Here is an 18,582-nt window from a genome sequence, read left to right as displayed (position 1 = left end):
GTGATAAACATATTTCATGTTAACATAATCCTGTGAAAGCCAAGCAAGTCTCTCCCACCCCTGCCCCTCCTGAAACTTTGGGATTATATGAAAGAAATGCAATAATGATGTGTTACTTTATTTCCAGGGTAAGTGGCGAGGTGTGGATCATAGCATTATTTCTTAAGGACTAATGAAGCGTGTGTAGTATTTTCCGTAAAACAATGTGAAATAAAATGATTTACTTTTTAAAAGAACCTGCACTTACAAATGAAAACAAGCAAACATCAGGGGCCTCATGAAGTGTTGGGGCAAGAGAAAATAACAAGTTTTGAAGCAGTTTTACATATTTTAAAGTTACTTTTTAAAACATCGATCCAGAATTTTCCCAGCCTCCCTGCTCTCCTATACTCCTTGATATTATGATCACGATGCAACTTCTGTCATTAGGGCAGCTTCCTGGGTATCCGACCTGTGCAGCTGCACAGGCCCCAGCTTGGTTAAATGCTCTGCTGTCACCTGTTGAAATTCTTAATCTTTGAACAGGGGCCCCACATTTCCTTTTTGTACAGGGCCCCACAAATGAAGTAACAGGTCCTGGCTGTTGTGAAAAGTTCCAGCATCTCCACAGCAGAGCTGGCATCCTGGTCTCTATTCTTGCTTTCTCCTTCCCAGTGGCCAGGGGTACACCAGACAGGGTGGGTGCTGTGTTCCGTTTAAACGGTCTACACTTTAGTCACTTCCTTTCCCTTTTCTGACTACTTTTAAAGTGCTGAGAGGAGAGGAAAGCTGCATTTAACCCAAGGACTCATTTATTCAGCAACCATTTAGAGAGAGCCTAGTGTGTGTCAAGAACTGTGCTCAGGCTGGGACCAGGAAATGCGTGTGTTAATCAGCCATTCCGTCCGTGCCCTGTGATCATTGCCATAGTGAAGGTGCGGGCAGAGTGCCGTGGGCCAGAGAGGAAGGTGCAGTGAAGCCTCCACGAATGGTGGTTTTGAATTTACTCTTGAAGGAGGGAGCACTTACTGGTGGAGGGTGGTGGTAGGCTTTTAAACAGGAAGTGGGGGCAGCAAAGGCCTGCTTGTTGCTTGAAGGGAGGTGCTTGAAGGGAGGTGGAGAGAAGAAATTAGCCCAGAAAGAGAGCAGGTCACGGGAGGACCCGGGGTGGCCCACTGAAGAGTTTGAATGTCAAAGTTTTGAGCAAGGGAAACTGGTGATCGGATTGGCTCCGCAGAACGATTACTGCGCTAGGGTGTGGAGGATAGGCTGGGGGTGGGGTGAGAGAACCACAGGAAGATCACTTGCAAAAACTTGCTTATTCTACAAAATCTTTAAACTCACAGACTCATCTCTTTTGCTTCAAAAAAACATCAAACTGTATCATATTTCTTCTGCTGCTTAAATAACTTGAGCCTACTGTCACTTTCTTTTCTCTAACCCAGACCAGTCATGTTTTTCAAAGTCACAAACACTTATATTTAAGAAAAGTCAAGGAATCTTAATTTGGTGGTAAAATTTTAATGATACATTTAAAGCAAACGGTTATAGATCTCAGAAGCCAGTTTGTGGCCCAATATTTTATATTGGAGGGAGTTAAATAATAAACTAGGTTAAAAAGAAAGTATGCTCTGAGAATTGTGTAAATAAAAAAGCCTCTCTCTCTTGAACAGGGCTCCTTATCTGGGTTACTGTAACAGACGCGATGTGTTTTCTGCCTATAGGTAACCACACTGCAACTGTTAACTTTCTGGCTCAGTGCTTAGTTGTGCTTGGCAACCAGTACTGCCAGAGGAAGAAGGTGAGTATATGATCACAGAAAGAAGATAAAGAGAAGGTTTAGAAATGTGTTCCTCACCCGTATTTAAAGCATGGAGAAATTCAGTTATTTCACGAAACATAAAAGAACTCAGACTTCCCTTGCAAAATCCCCCCTCAGAGCCCAGAGCAGCTATGAGGGACCCTGGGGTTCCAAAGAACAGGTTAAAACAAACAAACAAACAGCCTTAGGAAAGTGTGTGTCTTCCCTGTGGTGGGGAGAGCGGGACAGGACTGGGTTGATGTGTGACTCTGGGAAGTCTGGTTCTTCCTACTGTACAACCTGCCCACAGCTCCGTGCTAGCTTCCCTCTTTCTTTCTCCTGTGGCTGGAGCTAGGGTCAAAGGCAAAAAGGACTTAGAAATCTCAGTGGTATTCAGCATCCAATTAATGAGTGTTGAGGGTGCATTTAACTTTTCAAGATTTTTTTTTTTTTTTTGCCACAGTCTAAATTCTGTTGAAGACTCCTAGGAGCCTGTGTTTATTTCTCAATCTTTGCCAAGCTCTCTGAGCTTTCATTTTCCCCACTTCCCGCATAGAAACCCCACAGCTTCGCCGTGAGTCTCTTTTCCTGGAGACTCCCGCCCATCCCTGTGAGTCACTCTGGTCTAAGCACGTGTTTCAGCTGTGCTTTAAGAGCGCTGGAGCGCTGGCCTCTGGCTACTCAGTTCCCAGCATCAGATACCGTCCAGCCAGGCCCAGCACCTTGCTAGACCCTGAGTCATCACCATTGCATTCACTCAAAATGTATTTGCTTACAGGGAATCCTGGATTAGTGTGATTTACTTTGTTCTCCAAAATGCAAAAGATCTTCTAAGCTTTGGTGAAGTTCTCTATTCTAGCTGTCAGTAGTTGAGCTATTAAAAAATTTTATAAACACACACAGATTTGTTTATACAAATGTATATGTACTTTTAATATACTGCAGTATGTAAATAACTAAATGCTAGTTTTGAAATGTCAACACACTGTCGTAAAGATTAGTTTGTCTTTTCCTTGTCCATGAAGCTAGAATTCCTACAATCCTCTTCATTCCTATTATACTTAGTGCCTGTAAGACCTTTAAAATATAGTCAGTATTATTTAGATGTGTAACAATACCAATAAGGAAATACAAGGATCACATCTGTACAAAGTATGAACTAGGCGTCACTTGGCCCAGGAAAGAAATGGTCTTTAGTATTATATAACAGAATCCATGGTTTCAGCACGGGCCTTATAAGAAGCATTGAGTATTTATCTTATATCCTGCACTGTGCTGGGCACAGTGGAGTAAAAGGAAAGTATAATAGCTGCGTACAAGGAACCTACAACTAATTGAAGAGATATATGCCACCGATGACTGCAAAATAGGACTACTTCCTGTCCTCAGCATCACCATATTCCATGTTCATGGTCCGTATTGAAATAATTGCTAAGTTAGCCAATAAAGACAGACTAGGGCCATACAGAATGCAGTTATTGGTCTTGTGATCATCCCTCCAACTCCCTTCCTGCATTATTAATCTCTCCCCCGCCTTTAGATCATTCCCATCAGCATACAAGCATGTCCTGGGCTTGGCCCTAGGCCTTCTGTTTACTCTTCTAATTCATTCAGTCACAAATCACTAGATACCATTTGTATGACAGTAAGTCTAGAATTTCTATCTCCCTCTCAGCCTGTCCACAGCAGTTCTAGACTTGTAGTCAGCTGGCACCTTTGACGCTGCCTTGTGTCTCGCCAACACCTCAAACTTAAGTCCTAAACTTAACTTCTGAATTTCCCCCAAGTCTAATTCCCATATGCCATTTCCCCATCACAGTAAATGATATATATCCATCCACCTAGCTATCATGTCAGAAACAAGGGGAGTCACCTTTAATTCTTTACTCCTCATGTAAAACCATAAGCAAATCTTTTTATGTCTATTTCCAAAAACATATCTTAAATCTACCTACTTCTCTCCATCTTTTTCTCTAACATCTTTCACCTGGTCTATTACATTCATTTCTTAACATCTACTTCCACTCTTGCTCTCCTTCAATCTATTCTCCACGTAGTAGCCAGAGTCATCTTAAAAAGACGTATACATCGATTCCTTCCTTAAAACCCTTTAATGGCTTTCCATTATAATTCATATAAAATCCAAGGTCTTTCACAGGGCCATCCTCCAGGTTCACCTCATGCCCTTCACCCCTCACTCACTGTGCTCCAGCCAAACCATTCTAATTCCAGTACCTCCCATGTGCCAAGCTCTTCTTGCTTCAGGACTCTTTCGCACGCTGGTTTCTTGCAGTGGCGTGCTCTTCACTGTGTCCCTTCCCAATGGCCGACTCCTTCACATCCTTTAGGTCTCAGTTTAATTGTTACCTCCTCAGAAAGGCCTTTTCTGATTACCCCATCACAATAGCCACTCATCCTCAGAGCACGTGCACACACACACACACACACACCCATCATTTTGTAATAGAACATCCTGTTTGTGTCCGTTATAGCAATTATTTATCTCACCCACTCCATGAAGTCAGGAACCGAATTTTTCTCGCTCATCACTTGTTCACTGGTATCTAGCATAGTACCTGCATTCTAAGAGCAATTAGTAAATATTAAGTGAATGAAAGAAAGGAAGAATCCGTGTGAGTTTGGGTGGCTAGGAAAGATTTTGTATGGTTGTGGTACATGAGGTGGTCTTTATAATAAAGCTGGGGGTGAGGGACACACAGAAGGACAGCATAAATGAGGGAATGGATGTGGGAACAAACAGGTGAAGACGATCAGGCGAGTTGACATTGAAGGGGACAGCTGAGCCAAAAATAAATCATTTGAGTAATAGAATGTGAAATTCAAAAGAGAGGGAAAGAAGAATGGCCCCAAAGCCAAGAAAATAAATTTCATTTTGATATGGGAAGTAGCGGGAAACCACTCTTTGGTCTTGATTGGGGGAATTACATGATAAACATTTTATAAAATGAGTCTGGCAGGGGCCTGCAGAATGGATTGAAGCAAGCATCCCAAAAGCTGGAGGAGCTGACTGGCAGCATGCACAAGTCATTCAGTGTTGAGAGGTGAGGCTGGTGGCAATGGCAATGGAGAGTAAAGGGTGAAGCCAAGAGGGCTGTGAAGGCAGAGCCTCTAAGATGTCATTAGATATCACCCCGGGGGCAGGGGGGGAGGGGAGAAGTAGAAGAGAGAAGAGTCAAGAGTCCATCATGATGCCAAGACTGAGCAACTGAAAGGAAGCTGGAATCATGGTGCTGGAAAGGACCCACCTGCTGCTCTACAGCGTTCCTGACAGGTGGCCATTCAGTACCGGACAGCCATTCTCTTGAATGTCATCACTTCTAATATTTAGAAAATTCTGCCATACAAAGAATCAGGCTTCTTTTAGCTTTTTGTCTATCCCAATTCTGCTCTTAAGAGTAAATACAGCATAAAGACAGTCCTTATTTCACCTGGCTGCCTTTCAGATAGTTGAAAACAATTATTCTGTCCCTCTTAATTTTCTTTTTCCCAGGCTAAATCCCCTTATCCATCAATCAAGAACCACGAGATCTGGCTTTGAGTTCCCTAACAGCTCTCACAGTTTTATCCTGCTTTACTACAGTTTATAAACTTGAAAGTACAATACCAAGAACTGAAGAGAGTGTTTGCTGCCCCAGTATTCTGATCGGCACTGAGCACAGTGAGACTGTTACTTCCTTTTATCTGAACATGGTTATACTAATAGGCAAAAGTTTATCTTTAAAAAAAATATCTCTACAATGGGGTTACTTTGGAATTTTAGGAAATGAAAACCCCAAGATATTTTTCATGTAAAATAAGTCATTGCCCTAATCCTATATAAATTTTGCTTATTTTATATTTTGCATTTGGAATCTTACAGTTATTCCTCCTTAATTTCAATATTAATTTTAACCTATTATTCCAGAATCTTGAAGTCCTTAGAAAGTTGTTCTAACATTCTTTATACTGGTTCTCTCTAATTTGTGTATTAAAAGCAAAGCAGTTAAGATTTTCATCCAAGTGATGAAAGGGCCCAAAATAACATCCTGAAGTTCATAATTAGAGTTACTCTTTTTTTTCCCCACCTATTTCTTTTAATTTTGGTAAAAATAAATAAATAAATAAAATTTATCATTTTAACTATTTTTAAGTGTAAAAATAGTTCAGTGGCAGTAAATACATCACTGTGGTTCAACCATCACCGCAATCTATCTCCAGGATTCTTCATCTTGTAAAACTGAAACTCTGTACCCATTAAACAATAACTCCCCATTTTCCCCTCCCCCCAACCCCTGACAACCACCATTCTACTCTCTGTCTCTACTCTAGGTATCTCAAATAAGTGGAATTATCATTTAGTATTTGACCTTTTGTGACTGGCTTATTTCACTTAGCATAATTTCTTCAAGGTTCATCTATGTTATAGCATGTGTGAGAATTTCCTTCTTTTTTAGGACTGAATTCCATTGTGTGTATATATCCCAGTTTTAAAATCCATTCCTTTGTCAATGGATGCTTGGGTTACTTCCACCTTTTGGCTATTGTGAATGCTGCTGCTATAAACGTGGGTGTACAAATATCTGTTTGAGTCCCAGCTTTAACTTCTTTCCCTTTAACAGTTTTTTCTTTAATTAACCTTTAATGTAAGTCAACTTCATTAACTTACAGAAGTGGAATTGCTGGATCCTATGGTAATTCTAAGCTTGATTTTTTTGAGAAATTGCCACACACTTTTCCACAGTGGCTGTACCATTTTACATTCCCACCAGGAGTGTACAAGGGTTCCAATATCTCTGCATCCTTGCTAACACTTGTTATTTTCTGTTTGTTTTGTTTTGTTTTGTTTAATAATAGCCATCCTAATGGGTGTGACATGGTTTGAGTTTGCATTTCCCTGATGACTAGTAATGTTGAGCATTGCTTCCCATGCTTATGGGCCATTTGTGAATCTTCTATAGCGAAACGTCTATTCAAGTCCTTTGCTCATTTCTGTTTTTTTAGTATTATTATTTTAATTAATTGATTAATTTTTATTTTTAGCTGCATTAGGTCTTCATTGCTGTGCGGGCTTTCTCTAGTTGTGGCAAGCGGGCCCTACTCTTCATTGTGGTGTGCGGGCTTGTCATTGCAGTTGCTTCTCTTGTTGCGGAGCACAGGCTCTAGGTGCACACAGGCTTCAATAGTTGCAGCATGTGGGCTCAGTAGTTGCAGCACATGGGCTCTAGGGTGCTTGGGCTTCAGCAGTTGTGGTACCTGGGCTCAGTAGTAATGGCGCACGGGCTCTACAGAGCAGGCTCAGTAGTTGTGGTGCACGGGCTTAGCTGCTCCATGGCATGTGGGATCTTCCTGGACCAGGGATCCAACCTGTGTCCCCTGCGTTGGCAGGCAGATTCTTAACCACTGTGCAACCAGGGAAGTCCCTTTGCCCATTTTTAAGTTGGGTTGTTTGTATCTGTTGAGTTGCAGGAGTTCTTTATATATTCTGGGTATCAATTTTTTTTATCAGATACATGATTTATACTTCCCATTCCATGGGCTACCTTTTCACGTTGATAGTGTCCTTTGAAGCACAAAGTTTTTAAATTTTGACGTCCAACTTTCTTTTTTCTTGCCTGTGCTTCTGGTGTCATAACCAAGAAATCATTGCCAAATCCAATGTCATAAAGCTTTCCCCCAATGTCATAAAGCTTTTCCCCCCTAAAGTTTTCTTCTAAGAGTTTTATAGTTAGAGCTAATCTTTAGATTGGCATCAATTCAGTAATTCATTAATATTTTAAGTATAATTTTGCAATTATTTGTAAATCTATTATCATCCAGTTCACATTTTCCACCTACTCATTAAGCAATTCACCCTTTTATCTATTCTTTTGATCAGTACCTACAAAGCTAAGAACTATGGATACAGCAGTGAAGTGGTCAGGAATGGTCCCACCCTCACCAAGATCATAGTCTATTGATTGAAGAAGTCAGACACTGGACAGGTGATTACAAGCACAGGTATGACATGAAAGAAGAAAAAGAAACTGCTGAGAAACAGAAACTAACCCAAAAGATTTTATCAATTTCTTGGGAATCTTTGACTCATTGGTCTATTAACCCAAACAAAAGAAACAGTTTAGCTAACTACTGACTCCTAATGGTAATTACTGCTTTCTTCTCTAAGTGCTCACAGACTTTTATTAGTTTAAGAGTCCACTCTAGGCTCTACTGGGGGGCCAGGGAGCTCTTGGTCTTCAGATTCTGGAGTCTAATATTGCATGGGTTTAGAGAACTAGGACCACAGTTGCTTTTGTGTTTTTGACCCTCTGATACTCTAAATCTGAGAGTATCACCACCTTTCTCATGTAACCGATGAGGAAATGGTTGTCCAGATAAAAAAGAATCGGTCCCTGGAGTAGCTACAAAAGTACAGAGTTGTATAAATCCTGAGAGGGTGGGAAAGTGGCTTTCAAGAAATAGGAGATGGTCCATAGGGCCAAATGGTACTGAGGAATTGAAGAATGTGAGGGCACTAAGAATGGGTCTCAAAACTGATTAAATGATGCTTTGGTCTTCCAGAGTACAGTTTTGATAAAGCCAAAAAAAAAAAAAAAAAAAAAAAGGAAGCCAGATTGCAAGGGTGTCAGGGAAAGGGTTTGAGTGTGAGAGAGACAAGGAGTTAGTGAGTTATATACACTCAGTAGGTTAGGCGGTACTAGGCAAGAAAAATAAGATGATAGATAGAAGGAAAGGAGAACTAAAGTTTAGCATAATGAAAATATTACTATTTTTAAGACAGAAAGGAAGGAACCAATTGAGTGGGAGGGATTAAGGATACAGGAGAACACGTGCCATCCTTGGCAGGAAGATCACAAGAAGCAGAAAAGGAACCAGAGCACAGGTGGAGGTAAGATTTGGAGAAAGGAAGATACTGGGAAGTGAAAGAAAGAAGGTATCACATGTGGTGAAGGAGACAAAGCAAAAGGAAAGCCACATCTCAGAGGACAGATGTGGGGATATGGGGCGAAAACCGAAGCTGACCTGAAGATCAAAGGTGGGAATCTGCGTCCTGCCTCTGCCCCTCCCTGGATCGTTGACTTTGATCCCTCTGAGCCAGAAGCTTTATGTTTGGATGTCACAGACTTTCTATGAGCCTGATAACAGATAACATAGGTGCATACACCTAGCACAAGCTGAGTTATCAGAGCATTGTTAAGATTCATCCCAGGGCTCACCATGCAAAAGGAGAAGATCCGAAATGGCTGCTCTAGTGAGTAAATTCAAAAGCTCACAAGATGTGTGCTGGCTGGGCAGTAGGAAGGTTCTAGCTGGAAACTGTGTTTCTTCTTTCAGAAGAGAGACCCAAGGAGCCCTCTTGCTGCTCTCCTGAAAGGCAGCACAGAAAAGGCTTAGAGAAAGAAGCACCAGAGTGAACATTCCAAGATAGGATGTTGGGAGCGGTTGCAAGAAGGTATTTTCAAGAGCTACTGTGCCCTGGACTCTCAAAGCCCAACCGGCCCAAGGTGATGGTGGCAATACATTTAATAAGGTTATACTGAGGTCACCACGTTCTCAAGCACTCCCCTCTTCTTTAAAGTTCAGAATCATCAAATTAGAGGACCAAACCCCATCCTTGACCACATGAAAAACAAAATGAGGCTTGTGTCTGACTCAGACTGTTCACAGGGAATGAGGGATGCTGTGGAATCACAGGACCACAGATTCTCAGGGTGAGCAGAGACTTTAATGGCCATTTATTCCACCACCTGGCTGGTGTGTGACCCTTTCCCATATTCTGGCTAAATGCCACTGTAAGCTCAAAATCCTCCAGTGACAGGAACCCTCAGAGGTAGCCCAGTTCATGCACAGCAGCTCTGATATTTCACAGATTATCCTTATAATGATCTAAAGTCTGTATATCCCTACAGTTTACATACTGGCCTGAGTGTGGTCCTTGGGACCCACATAAAAAAATCTTTGATGTGCCCTCAGCCCCTCCATCCCTCCCCCTTGATGGTCTTTCTCCAGTTGACATGTTTGTCTAGCTCTGCTATCTGAGCACAGCTCTCTGGGTGTGCTCCGAGTTGGGCAAGACAGAACAAGACCATCACCTCCGTCATTTCAGGGACCAGTGCAGACACAGCACATTCAGAATTCTGAGGAACACATCATGTTGATTCACACTGAACAAATTGCTCACTACAACCCCTATACTGTTCAGGGCAATTGATTGTGAGATCAAGAACTCTGTATTTTTCCCCGCTAAGTTTCATCTTGTAATATTTGACCCAGGATCCAAAGAAAGATATCAACATGGACATGCCTAACACACATCATTTATTCACTTATTCATCCAGTCATTCAATAAGCTATTCCTCCCAGTTTTATGCCTTTAGTAAATGGGACTAGCCTGCACTCTATATGTTATTCAGTTGCATTTTTATGCAAACCATTGAAAAATATGTGCAGAAGGGCAGAGGCCTACAATACAACATGAAACACCTCCCTGAAGAATGATCGACCACTGAATTAGTTACTTTATTAATTCAGCAAATTCACTCAGTTAATACGTGATGAGGCCGTATGTGCCAGGTCGTGATCTACGTGCTGGAGAGACACACAGCGGTGAACAAACCAGGCAAGATTCCTGCTGATTATGGAGGGAGAGGCAGGATACTACTACTACTACTACTACTACTAAAATAGGTAACATTTATTGATCATTTCCTACGTGTCAGGCATTGTTCTAAACACTTTACATGTTTATTTTTCACAAAATCTTATGAAGTAAATACATATTGTTATTATTCCCATTTTATAGGTTAAGTGTTCTGAGGCACAGAGAAGTTAAGGTACTTGCCCAAGGTCACAAAGATCCTAAAGGATGGAGCATCAACCTAGGCCATCTGGCTTCAGAGCCTGTCTGTCTAACTACTGAGTTTCTATTGTGTCTCTGCAGAAATAAACACTAAATTAAACATACACATAAACATGTAAGGAAACATCCTTACATGAAAAAGAGTTTCATTTAAGCTGAGGTCTGAAAGACAAGAAGGAACCAACACCTCAAGAACTGAGTGAAGAGCAAGAGGTAGGGAAAGAGGTTGGAGAGGTGGGCAGAGGGCCTATCACGAGGGCCCTTGTGTACTAGGCAATACTAGGGATTTGGCTGTAGGCATTCAAGCAGTTATGAATATGCCTAATTGCTTCACTATCCAGCCTATACATGACCATTTTGTCCACAAATATACCATGAATGATTTCCTCTCCTCATCCCTACACATGATCAAAGTTGCCCGTTTACACTCTGGCAGCTGCCTTCTAGCTGTCACCATCATTGGTGTACGCCAAGACACAACCTGGACCCCCAAGCAGGATTCAGCATCCATTACATCTCCATTGTGCTCTCTGACCTTCAGTTTCTGGGGATTTTCCCCACTGCTCCATAATGTTACCTCACTCCTAGAACTGAACCACTAGGGTATTAAGCATTTGGGGACACCTGGATCTCGGGAGCAATCACTCTTTCAACCTTTCTTCTTCCTGATCTCTTCCATCCTTCTCCCCACAAGGCCCAGGTGAGCTGTGTCTAACGTTATGTGTTCGGCTTCCATTACTAACAGCTCCAGGGACTGCTCTCTCATCTCCCAGAAGCCCTGCTGGTTTGACCCCATCAAGTTCTACTTACCCAAGTGCTATACAACCCTCCCTTTAATTACACACTCAATCAGTTCCTCCCAAGCTCAGCAATTTGTGGTCTCTGGACATCCCCCGGCTGCTTTTCTGGATGTAGCTCCCAGGCTGGGCCTTGGCAAGCCTCTGAAGCACTGACTGGGTTTCTAAGGCCACGGTGCCCAGAGTTGAAAGCCTTGCTGCTATTTCACACTCTATTTCCTTCCAAATTAAGTCTCTGATGAATACTGTCCTTTGCAGTGATTCAGTGCAGGCCATTTCCTTACATCTTTCCTTTACCTTTGAGACTTTTAATCTCTCTCGAATCCAGATTTTCCTCTGCAGAAAGCCTGCCTCAGGGAAAAATGCCCTGCTTTCCAACCAATATAAACAGCCCTACCCCATGGCACACTTCCTTTAATGGTTTACCTAGGCCCTACTTTTGATTTCAAAGCATATGCTTGCACTCTCTAAACATCGCTGCGCCACAAGGAACAACTCAAACTTCAGGGCATATAACAAGCTACTGAATTCTAGCTTCTTTAAGCCCCAAATACATGAAGATGCAGATTCAAAGTCTGTACTTAAGCAGCTACCACACCCCAGACCCTTTTATATAGTTGTTTTGCTTTACACTCTCCCCCACGTGCCCCCTCCACCCCGCAGGCAGCAGCATCATTTTCAGTGTACAGAGTAAGAGAGACTTGGCCATGTTAAGTGAGCGGCCCAAGGTCACAGTGCCCAGGAAAGTGGTAAAGCTGGAATTCAGGTCCCTGACTCTTTACTCCAGGTGGGTGCTCTCTCACCACCCCACAAGGGGCTTAAGCACCTCCAAAACAGTCGCCAGGATCTTACCCAGTGGCACCCCATCCAGGATGGGGTGCCTACTGCCTCTGCTGCCTGAGGAACACTCAGAAGGAGCCACGAAGAGGCTCTTCCAGCAATAATTTGAGCGATGCCTCACATCTGTATAACACTTTTTACAGTATGAAGTGCTTTACATACTTGACCTATGTGACCCCTGGGATAGTTCTGTGAGGGAGGCGCTCTGTTTGAGTCCCATTGTACAAATGAGGATACGCAGGCTTGTTCACGGAAAGTTAACAAAAATGTCCAAAGTCACACAGAAAGTACACACAGAGGTAGGACCTGAGCTCACAGCTCGTGACTCCAAGACCAGTGCTCTCTCAAGTCCTTATACATTAGTTTGGCTTTTTGCTTCAGAAATGGAGATTGTGAGCCATGCCACCAGCCCGCATCCCCTACCTCCCACTTTCAGGGAAGTGGACATTTCAAGAGCCAGGTGGAGAGAAAGGAGCTCAGGGAAGACTAGCTTTTTACCGGGGAAAGTGTTTCTCCCCTCTCTCCACTCACCGTTGGACAGGGACCAGGTTCCTAGAGGTTGGCGGGGTGGACTGGGAGGGTCAGGGCTGCACGGCTGGTCCCCTTGGCCACTAGAGGGCAGGGTCTGAACAGAGCATACAGCCCTCTCCCCAGAGAATTCTCCAGCCAGCCAAAGGAACTCGCACTTGCCCTAGCAGACCCAGGTACCACAGCTCTTGGCCGCAGAGCTGAAGAATGATACTTCCCTGGTATATAGTAAATAAAGTCGTTGTTCTTAACTCCTTCCAGCCTCCTTCACAGGTACATGGGTAGTGCGCTAGAGGAATCCAGCTAAGAAAAAGGAGTGCCAGGTATCACTTACAAAGACCCAAGTTTATTATAATAAATACAAACAGGTTAGCATGCCAAAACCCAGTGCTCTGAGGTCTTGGGGTGGAGTGGGGTGGGAAGTCTTTCTTCCTCCTTCTCTCCAGGTGGATCTTTCAGAGTTTTGATGTCCGTGCTGTCCTTTTAAACTATCTACATGAAACTATTAAAGGGGTATCAGCACATAGCGATGCCTGGCCTTGTCTACTAACAGTTATTTCATCCCACTGTGTACCAGAGCCAAGAGCTCTTGAGTAAGTTAAGGGCCATGAGGCCCTCGGGAGGCTCTGTCGGGTGAATCCCCCGTGAAATCAGCCCAAGCAAGCCTGGTTATGTTGAGGAAGAAGAGTGACCACTCTCCTCCACCCTGGGAGGCCCTTGACTTTGCCATCCAAGGGTGAGATCCGCTCCGGAGATTATTTTAACCTCGAAAGCACTCATTTTAAAAAGCATTAAGCGAAAGGAGTCAAGGCGAAGGGCAGGTCAGGAGTTCATGAAGTGCTTTTCATATCCACCCTCAGAACAAATTGTCAGGTAGGCAAATAGCGACATCCCTGTTTTATAGTTGGGAAAGCATCAGCTCAGAGAAGCTAAGTGACTTGCCCACCGTCACAGGACTGGTGGGCAAGGGGCCAGGGTTCTCCCGCACACACAGGCACACTCTTCTTGGTAAGGGCAGGCAGAGGGGAGGCACTGCCTGCGGAGAGAGAGGCTGGAAAGAGCATTCCCATAGCTTCCTACTAGTTGAGGAAACCTGTTACAGCTAAGTACCTAGTGGGGAAGAAATAGTCCAAGGGCAAAAAGGAACGTTTGAAGGGCCTTATATTTACTCAGTTAATTCTCACAACCACCATAATTAGTCTGTATAATTATCTCCATTTTACATGAGAGGAAAAGCAGCCTCAGAGACACCTGTCCAAGGGTCACAAACACTAGCTTCAGAATTTGAACCCAGCAGAAGCCTGGTGTTTTCTTTACTCCACGCTTCCCCCTGGTGGTGAGTGGGGAAGAGTACACAGAAGCCCCCTTTGTAGAGGGCAGAAATGAGGAGGGGGAGAGGTCAGAATCCATTCAGTAAATGTTGGCTGAAGTCCACTCTGTGCCTCGTCTTGTACCTGGCTCTCGGGACACAATCATGGACAAGACAGGCAGCCCCCTATTGAGGGACAAACAGAAATGTGGGAGGCATCAAGACGAGAGGGTGGGGACTTCCCTGACGGTCCTGTGGTTAGGACGCTCTGCTACCAATGGAGGGGGCACAGGTTCAGTCCCTGGTTAGGGAACTAAGGTCCCACATGTCACAAGGCGCAGCCAAAAAGAAAAAAAAAGAAGAAGGAATCCTACCTGAGTTTCCAACCATCAGACTCAAGATGGCAACACCAGCTCTTACCTGTGTCCCCTTCCTAAAGACTTGCTGGTCCCCACTACTGTGTGAGCCAATTCCTTAAAATAAATGTCTCTAAATATATCTCTCCCTCTCATTAAAAAAAATTGCTTAATTAAAAAAAAAAAAAAGATGAGAGGGATAGATGGGCAAAGGGAGGGTGTGTCGGGGCCAGGGGAGAGAACAGTGTGTCGCAAGGGTCAGAGGAGCTGGACTAGCTTTTCTTGAAACGGATCAGTCCGGCCACGGGGATGTGTGAGGGGGTGTGAGGCACAAGGCTGGAGAGGTAAGCAGGGGCCACATCTCAAAGGGTAACAGAACACAAGAAAGGGAGTGACCCGCTAGGAAGGCACTGAGTAACCTGGGAGGATGATTCTGGGCCCAGAAGCTCAGTGCCAGAAGGATGGCTCACTCGCTCCATGAACGTGTGAGCACTAGCGCGTGCTAGGCACTGTTCTCAGTGCTGGGGACACAGCCATGAACAAGGTGATGTCTGCCTTCATGGAGTTTACATTCTGGTCAGGGAGATAAACAAATAAACACACAGATGTGTAATATCAAGCACTGAGAAACCACAGGGGAAAAGAGACAGGACAGGGTGGATGAGTCTGCTTGGGCTACAGATCAGGTGGCTTAAACAACAGAAATGTATTTCCTCACAGTTCTGGAGGCTGGAAGTCCAGGATCATGGTGTCAGCAGGGTTGGTCTCTTCTTCCTTGGCTTATAGATGCCTGTCTTCTCCCTGTGTCTTCACATGGTCTTCCCTCTGTGTCAGAGTCCTCATGTTCTCCTCTTTGTCCAGTCCTTTTGGATTAGGGCCCACCCATATGACCTCTTTTTACCTTAACTACCTCTTTAAAGGCTCTACTCCAATTACAGTTACACTTGAGGTACTGCAGGTTAAGACTTCAAAATATAAATTTTGAGGGGACATAATTCAGCCCATAACACAAGATGACAGAGCATAACCAGGCTGGAGGTAGAGTGAGGGGGAGGATCTGAAATGCTGTATATAGGACAATAAGGAAGGGCCTCCCTGAGAAGCCAGGGAGCTGAGATCTGCATGAAGAGAGGGAGCTAGCCATGCCCCTGTCGAGGAGAGCACTCCAGAGAGGTGACGAGCTTGTGCAAAGAGGCTGAGGGGAGGCCATGACTCCTGGCTCCTCGGAAGACAAGAAGCGTAAGGCGGCTAGTGCGGCTGGAGTACAGCGGGAAGAGCCAGGTAGGAGAGGAAGTCAAGGCCTTGACGACCATTATGACGGGCTCTTTCTTTGAGATGGGAAGCCCAGGGAGAATCCTGTGCAGACGAGTGACATGATCTGACTTGTATTTTAAAAGCAACACCTGTACCGAGAAGAAATTAGAGAGAGAAAGGGCAGAAACAGGAGACTTTGCAATAATCCAGGTGAGAGGTGATGCTGGGACCAAAATAGTAGAAATGGAAGTCTTGAGAAGTGGTCAGTTCTGGAGAAAGTTCGAAGAGAGGTGCAATAGGATTTACTGATAGATTAGATATAGGACACGAGAAAAAGAGAGGAGTCAAGGGTAACTCCTAAGTTCTTGGTCCAACCAACTGGATGAATGGTGGTGCCACTTACCTTGATGGGGAAGCCTGTGGGAGATGTAGAAGAGGCGTGAGAATTGAGAGTTTAGCATGGACAATGGGACATATAATACATATTAAATATTTTAAATATCCATGCAGAGATGTTGAGTAGACAGTTGGAAATGAGACTAGAATTCAGGAGAAAGGTCCAAATTGAAGGTATAAATTTAGGAGACATTATGTAAATAATATTTTAAATTATGGAACTGCTCGAGATCACCTAGGGGGTAAGCGTAGGAGAAAAGTCCCAAGGACTAAGCCTTGAGATATTGCAACACTTAGAGATTTTAAAAAGTAGATTCAGCAAGAGTCGAAAAGTTGAGAAGCGAGGAAAACCAAGAGAGTATTTGTCATGGAAGCCAAATGAAGAAAATATTCCAAGAGTGCTGATGAGAAGCTGAGTAAGAAGACTGAAAATTGACTACTGATTTAGCGCTCAGAGGTCAGTGATGATTTTGACAAATGCTGTTTTCATGGAGTGGGAGGGGTGAATACCAAATCACAGGTGGTTCAAGAGAGAAGGGAAAGGGAAGAATCAGAGATGACAAGTATAAACAACTCTTTTGAGAAGTTTTGCTATAACGGGAAGAAGAAAATAGCACAGTAGTTCAGAGACGTGGGGAAATTTTTTAAGGCAGGAGGTTTTATAGCATATTTGTAACCTAATAGGAATAACTGGAAGGAAGAAAAAATTAACAATACAGGAAAGAAATAATTGTAGGAATTAATGCAAAGCTGGAGGGTTGGCCTTGGATAGGAGTAGAGATGGTTCATTATTAGGAACAGGAAGGAGGCCCTTGTAGACACCAATGCAGCTGGGTTTGTAGGCTGGGAGTAGGGTGGTGGATATGGAAGTTCTCTTCTGATTGCTTTTACTTTCTTAGTGAAATAAGAAATATAGTAATTAGCAGAGTGAGGAGATATTGAAAACTGAGGATAAAAAGATATGAATGGGGGCTTCCTACGTGGCACAATGGTTAAGAATCTACCTGCCAATGCAGGGGACACAGGTTCGATCCCTGCTCCAGGAAGATCCCACATGTCACGGAGCAACTAAGCCCGAGTGCCACAACTACTGAGCCTGTGCTTTAGAGCCCGTGTGCCGCAACTACTGAAGCCCATGCGCCTAGAGCCCGTGCTCTGCAACATGAGAAGCCACAGCAATGAGGAGCCTGTGTACCACAACAAAGAGTAGCCCCCGCTCGCTGCAACTAGAGAAAGCCCGCATGCAGCAACGAAGACTCAACACGGCCAATAAATAAATAAATAAATAAAGATATAAACATATTCAAGAAATAAACAGTTGGGATTGATAGAACTTAACTGATTAGATATAGAAAAATGTGAGAGGAAGGAGACAAAGGATAGATTTCTGGTTTAGTAACTGAGTGGATGGTGGAGATGTCTTCCATTCAAATCAGGAAGGCTCTGGGAACAGCAGGTCTGGGAGGTAACGGGAAAATTTTGTGTCTCTGGGGCATCCAAGTGGACATAAGTGTCTGAAGCTCGCAAGAAAAAACTTGAACTAGAGAAGAAGATCTCGGAGTCATCAACATAAAGACGGTAGGAAGCAGAGGGGTTTTGTGCTTGCTATTTTCTCTGAGAAGTAAAGGATTGGAGGTTTGAGATCAGAGGAAGCTTGAAATAGATTCTGGGGAAGAATGAGAAAATTGATAAGGAAACAGGGGAATCATCAGGTAACCTTCGGGCGTGGATCAAGGTGCAGCGCTTATGCTAAGAGTGGTCTCGACCCACCATGCGGAGCCTTGATCCACGCTCCTGGAGCTACGGCCATCAGAAGTCAGTGCCCTTCCTGCATCCTCCTGCCGGGTCTCCACACCTGGGTTCCTCACTGCCCAGCAATGCACCCTGACCTTCAAGCCTACCTTTTACGTAACACTCTTTCCTCCTTGCTTACCTGCTTAACTCCTACTCACTCACTTTTCTCTACTCAGATTAGGAGAGAACCTCCCAAGAAACCTTTAACTGTTCCCCCCAGCCCCTGCCAACTGGGGCTGGGGGTGTCTTCTCTGTACACAAGTAGCCCCCGATGTACCTTATCACAGAATGAAACATACTGCATTGTCATCACCTATTTACTTATCTGCCTCTCCTACTGGACTGAAACAACTTGAGGACAGAAACCTTTCACCTTCGCAATTACCACTGCTTAGTAGGTGCTCAATATATATTTGTAAAATGAAGATAGGAAAAAAGAACTGAAGTCCAAAACCACACACAGTTCTACAGGGTCATGATGTCCCCAGCCTATGTCACAAGCAGCTGCTTCTGGCCATGGAAATCAAGGCACAAAGTAGGATATACCCTTTTGGTCTCAACATTACACCCTTTTTCCTTTCAAGAAGAGACCTTAACGTACCTACAGGAAGGAAATACCGTCGCTTTACGTTAAAGTACATGAACCCTTGTTCCCACCTTCCCCAAACACA

This window comes from Hippopotamus amphibius, chromosome 1 (genome assembly GCF_030028045.1).
Source record: "Hippopotamus amphibius kiboko isolate mHipAmp2 chromosome 1, mHipAmp2.hap2, whole genome shotgun sequence".
Taxonomy (NCBI): Eukaryota; Metazoa; Chordata; class Mammalia; order Artiodactyla; family Hippopotamidae; genus Hippopotamus; species Hippopotamus amphibius.
Note: the sequence above shows the minus strand (reverse complement) of the source record.